Below are 6,859 nucleotides of genomic sequence, written 5' to 3'. Positions count from 1 at the left end.
TCCGCCACCCACTTGCCACCACCACCCGCCACCACCACCACCACCCGTCATCCGCCACCCACTTGCCACCACCACCCGCCACCACCACCACCACCACCACTACCACCACTCACTCACTACCACCCACCACCCGCCATCGTCACCCACCCACCCATCTACCATCACCACCCACCACCCACCCGCCTGCCACCACCACCTGCCACCCACCACTACCACCACCCACTCGCTACCACCCACCAACCACCACCGTCACCCACCCATCCACCACCACCACCCGCCACCACCACCCACTCACCACCATCCGCCATCCGCTACCCACCTGCCAACAACACCCACCACCTGCCACCACCACCACCACCACCCACTCGCTACCACTCACCACCCGCCACCGTCACCCACCCACCCACCCACCCACCCACCGTCACCCACCATCCAACATCACCACCACCACCACTCGCCACCCACCTGCCACTACCACCCACCACCCGCCACCACCACCACCCACCCGCTACCACCCACCCACTACCACCCACCACCACCACCACCACCACCACCACCAGCTACCCACCACCCACTGTCACCACTTTCCACCACCGTCTTCCGCGGCAACTTGTCACCACTTGCCATTTCTCACTCTTTTTTATATTTTAAATTTTTTTAAACATTTTGTCAATTACCAAACGCGTTTGTAGTTTATGTTTTTTTAAAAATAAACAAAAAACAGTTTATAAAATTTTTGTAAATATAAATTGAAAACGTAAACGTTACCAAACACACCCTAACAATCGACAAAAAAAAAAAAAATTGAAATGAGAGTTGGAAAAACTGTCACTTTAATCTACTCTTAAAAATGGCTAACTTAACTACCCTTAAATAATCTTCATGATTTGTGAATGGTTGATGATTCATCTTCTTCCTTTCGTCCAGTCCTCTTTTATACTTGCTCAGCCTGACATTCAATTCTGATCTTCCCTGATCTTTTATCCTTTTCATCTTTATCCCAACATTTTAAGAATTGCCTTCATTTTTGAATTCTGATCCCCCTTGATTTTCTACAACCACTTTATTCAAAACTTTCCTTTTGAGCTCTTATCTTCTAACAAAAGAACCACGTCGCATACCTCTTTATTATGCCCCATCAGCAATTCATGTCACGCCAACAACTCTGCCACGTCATCAACTTGTCCGATGGAAGGTCTTCAAAATTTGGCACCAACAAATATCAAGGCCATTGCTTGCTTCATGAGCAAGCTCTGCTGGGTGCTTAATTGGCCCTTGGATCCCCTCCTTAACTCCCTACTTACAGGATTATTAAGCTCACTTTTGGGCTCAATTTTGATGATCTGAATCGTTCACATTTTAAGATTTGTTGAGTATATTATACCTGTAAAAAATTAAGTTGATCGGATATCAGAAAGTATGTATTCGGAAAACTGTTTATTAAATTTTTTTTTAAAAATAGTTTCCAGTTTGATGATCCAAACTAGTTTCTGATATCCGATCAACTTGTTTTTTTACAGTTATAATATACTCAATAAATTTTAAAATATGCACAGTTTAAATCATCAAAATTAAGCCCAAAAATAAGCACAATGACCCAAACAATAAGAAATCCAGGAAAAAGATCAAAGAGGAAATCCTCATTCGCTTAATTGTCCCAGCAGAGTGCCAGCTGACACAAAACAATACACATGACAATCAAGCAATCAACGATCATCAATCAGTCCCAATAAAAAGAACCAGTTCAAATAGACAAATAAAAAGTAGTAGATGTATATATATAGACACGCATTAGAGCATCTACAACCTTTTATCAAATTTTTCAACAAATTCAAATTTAATAAATAAATAACTTAAAAGTGAGTTTCAATTATTTCATCAAACTTATATCAAATGAAGGGATAGGCAAAATTCTCACCAAAATTTCCAACAATCATATTTTTACTCAAATTTAATGAAATAAAAAAAGAGTAAGAATTGGAGATAATTTTCTCTCATAAAAAAATGGTTAAAAGAAAATTTAGGACAAGTTTGGAATTTTTCAAAAGGATTTGATGAACAAAAAGAGTAAGGATTAGAGTGTTTAATACTAGATCAAGCTTTCAATCAAATTTGATGGAAAAAAAAAAAAAAAAAGAAAGTAATATTGTGTTTAATTGAAAGATTTGAAAAGAGATTTAAAAAAAAAAATGAAAAGATATATAAAACTAAATGAAATATTTCTTTTATTTTTCATTTCCCTTTTCAAATCCTCCAACCAAACCACCAAACACAGTGTAACAATAACGACTAGAACAAGAAGAGAAACAGAGAGTTCTTTTTTCCCTTACTTGTTCATGTGAATTAAGGATGTGTGTGTAAGAGAAAGAAACCAACAAACAATCACTCAATCCTCAGTTCAACACTCAAAATCTAAAGGTAATCACAACATTATAAACTCATATACACATACACACATTACATAAATATATATATATATATATATAGATAGAGAGATATACTACGCTAATCGGAGGATCAAAGAAGCACAATTCTTCTCAACGATGAGTCCTCTTAGCTTCGTCTTGCATTTCTCAACTGCCTTCTTTTAATCCTCGCTAACAACTGGATAGCACTTTCCCATGGCGACGATTTCCTGATCCATCCCAATCCAAAACACAAATTCAAAATCTAATCCAATCCAATCCAATCAAAATGCCTCCAGCAAATAAAATTAAGTTTAAGAAATCGAATCAACAAGTAATTTTATTAAGTAGTACTTATGAAGCAGAGAGAGGAAAGGGATCTTTTGGGAAGAAAAAAAAAGAAAAAAAAGTTAAAAACTAGTTTTTAATTTATTTTAAATCATATCATATCTCATATTTTTTACACATTTTTTTTAAAAAAAAAAGATTAAAAAATTTTAAAAATTAATTTTTAATTATCTTCTCAAAATAGGCCAAAGAAAGATTTATATGTGTATGAAAAGTTGCTATTTTAGTAGGATATTTTAATTTTTTACTATTTTAGTAAGTTAAAATTTTTATATTTGAAAAAATAGTCAAATTTTTTTTGTAGTTAAATGTGATATTTGTGTGAGAAAAAATAAAATGATTATGAATTTAATTTGATCTTTTGTCGTATTAATTATTTTAACCTATTTTATTATTTTGTAAATTTTAATCTAAAAAATTAAAAAAAAAACATTTGCCAAACACTTCCATAATAGGTGTGTAGAACAAAAAATGTTCTATTGGATGATCGATTTTTAGAGTAGTGACACACGGCTTACATCATGCTTAGGCCGTTGGATTGGGGGTTGGAGGTATGGATGAATGAAATGGGATGGAGCCCATTAGATGTTGACACTCGTTGTAAGAGGATTAGATTTTATATAATTAAGTATATGAGAAATTAAAATTTGACATGTATTATTATTATAGATCAAGTTGTGAGAGGTTTTTTTTTTTTTTTTTTGTGAATCTTAAATATTTTTATTGTTAAAATTTTCACAAGAAAAATTGACATGGGACTAATATATATTTATGTGAATAATTTGAATTATTCATCTTATATGATAAGTTGAAGAGAATATGAATGTAAAAATTAGGATGATAAGATATAAGTAATCACATATATATTCTTAAAAGGGAGAATTACACTGATAGTCCCTATAGTTTAGGACTTGTATCATTTTGGTCCCTGACTTTTCAATTGTGACACATTTGATCTTGAATTTTAAATTTTGTTTCAAATAATGATAATTGAAGATACCATTGGATTCTTCAGGGGTAAAATTGTCAATTTGATATAATATAAACTAATTTGACCAAAATAAATGTCAAACAAATATTTTTGAATTTTTAAAAATTATTTTTACCCACTAAAAATAAAATTATGTAAAATTGATAAATCTTTTAAACATTTATTTATTTTTCACCAAATTAATTTTTATTATGTGATTGGATGATGATCATGTAAAATTAATTTTAAAAAATTAATCATTTAATTTTTATTAATTTTTATCAATTTTACATAATTTTATCATTTGTGGATAAAAATAATTTTTAAAAAATTAAAAATATTTTTTTGACATTTTTTTTGTCAAATTAGTATATATTTTATTAAATTGCCGATTTTGCCCTTGAAATTAAATAATGGTATCTTCAATTGTCCTTATTTGAAATAAGATTCAAAATTCAGGGTCAAATATGCCACAATTGAAAAATCAGAGACCAAAATGACACAAGTCTCAAACTATAGGGACTATTTGTGTAGTTTTCCCTTCTTAAAAGCATATAGGCCATATAAATAAAAAATAATTTAATAGTAATGACTGTTGGATCAATTTGATTGTTTGTGTAGGTAATTTTGTTAGTTAGTTGTATAAAACGTATAATTTAAAGAGAATGGTTTCTATCCAGTCCTTAATCAGATTGGACTGTATTGTTAGGTTTGTGGGGATTCACCACAAGTCCCGTTTTGATAATCTGAACCGTTCAATGTGTAGAACTTGTCGAGTACTATATGCCTGTAAAAAATCACGTTGATCGGATATCGATAGCAATGTAATCAAAACAGATTTTTGTCAACCGTTAATTTATTCACCGTCCATTTTTTTTTAATACAAAATTGATTTGATCGCATAGCTATCGATATCCGATTAACGTGATTTTTTACAAACATATAGTACGCGACGAGTTTTACACATTAAACAATTCAGATTATCAAAACGGAACCCGTGATGAGCCCCCACGAGCTCAACAACACGGTCCAGTCCGATTAAGGACGAGACAGAAGCGATACCCTAATTTAAAACGCCAAAACAAGCCCAAATTAATTCGATAATGGATTAACTTCGCTATGATGTTGTGATTTTTAAACTTTAGCAAATCTAAACTTGGTTGTGAGCGTGGCATGAGATGTCAGGCTCCATTCAAATTATGGGAAAAGTTTTGGGAAATTATTAAGGAAGTTGTATGGAATAGTGACAATTTTAATTAAAAAGTCAAAATATTATTATCAAAAAGGTAATTAGTATGTTTGATTTTAGTTTTTTTAATTTCATTTTTTGAAAATTAAATTTTTTTTTTTCATTTTTTTTAGTGAATATTTTTAAAGTTTTAAACATTTTTTTTTTCTCTTTTAGATGTATCTTTCTTAGATATATCTAAATAGTAACATATTTGTAAAAAAATATTTTAAAAAATTAATAAATACACAAAAATATGAAAAATGTACTAAATTTTCGTATTTCTTTTGTATTTGATATTTAGTGAATTTTTTAAAGATTCTTTTCACAAATTTTATAATTTTTAAGTGTATTTATGTTAAGTGTATCTACAAATTTAAAAGTTTGTTTAAAATATTAAAAAAAATCAATGAAAACAAAAAAAAAAATACGAAAAATTAAAAATTAAAATTTTCTGAAAAGTAAATTATGAAAACTGAAACCAAACTGAATAAATTTACTATTTGAGAGAGTTTTTCTTAATTCTTATATATTGGGCAAAATTTCAAAAGGAATCTTGTTATATTTGATAATAAGGATTTTTATTTTAGTGGGTTGAAGGACACAAAAATAAAAACTGCTAAATGTTCAGATAAGGTGAATTATTATTATTATTTTGTTCACTTTTTAAAGTTCTATTAATTATTAATGAAATGAACAAAATTTCTTTAATTAAATAAAACAAGAAAACAAGTAAAAATATGAAATCAACAAAACAATATTTTTGTTGAAAAGTGTTGCGTTTTTATTTTATCTTTCCTTATGCCTGGTTGACCGGCCGAAAGTTCCATCCTTCATCCGCCTCCCCTGGCATCCCCTCCCTCAATGAGCACTTAATTTTTGAACATATTCCAAATGACAAAGTAACAAAGGCCCTGTTTGGCAGGTCTTATTTTCAGTTTATTTCAGCTTTTAGCTTAATTTAAATTATTTTGATGTGTTTGGTTCAGCTTAACAATACAGATTATACCTTTTTGTAAGTCAAAAATCAACTTATTCTTTGAATGGGGGAGGAGAAACTTAATTTATAAGTAAAAAATCAATTTATATTCACAGCTATAAGTTATAAGCTGTTAGGCTATAAGTTATAATCACTTTCTCATAACTCTACCAAACATGGCTAAAGTTGTTAGGGTCGGATGCGGATTAGAATTTTCTTATTTTTTGCGAGTTGCAGGCGGATCACGAGTTTTATCCGCATCCGCACTCACCCGTCCGTATCTTTATATATATTTTTTCAAATCTGGACCGTTAAATTTTTTTATAAGTTTTGTAGAAGGGAAAGATAAAATTGGTGACAGGTTTTTTCTATCTCAGAATCCTTCTCAACATTTGAATTCTCTGTTGTCTTTGGGCAAAGTTTCAAGATTTGTTTCACAAATTATTTTCTTAGCTTTGTAGACAACAAAACAGGGTATAAAACTTTTTTTCTTTTTCTTTTTCTCCTAAAGAAAATTCTGAGAAAGAGCATTGAGATTTTTTATGAAGATTGAAGATTAAGTTATATAATTTTCATTTTCTATGCAGTTTGTTATTTTATTTAACAAGTTTGGATAAAGTTTGACAACAATTTATTTTGATTCCCAACTAATTATTATTGCATTTTGATTTTTGAATGAATATAAAAGTTAATAAATAATTACTTTTAAATAAGTTTAGGATGATGAATGATTTTACTTTGATTGTGTTATTGGGTATTAGATAGTGAATAAATTTTGAAATAAAAAAATCTAAACCGCAAACCACCCATACATCCACGAACCATTTCCACACAAGCTGCAACCTGCACTACAGGCGGTTAGGAATTCATTTTTTCCCAAATCACAAACATACGAGTAGATCCAAACTGCAAACCAAACCATCAAAAAC

This window comes from Camellia sinensis, chromosome 9 (genome assembly GCF_055761805.1).
Source record: "Camellia sinensis isolate YWXY chromosome 9, ASM5576180v1, whole genome shotgun sequence".
Lineage (NCBI taxonomy): Eukaryota > Viridiplantae > Streptophyta > Magnoliopsida > Ericales > Theaceae > Camellia > Camellia sinensis.
The sequence above is the reverse complement of the archived record's forward strand: the minus strand, read 5'-3'. Positions refer to the sequence as shown.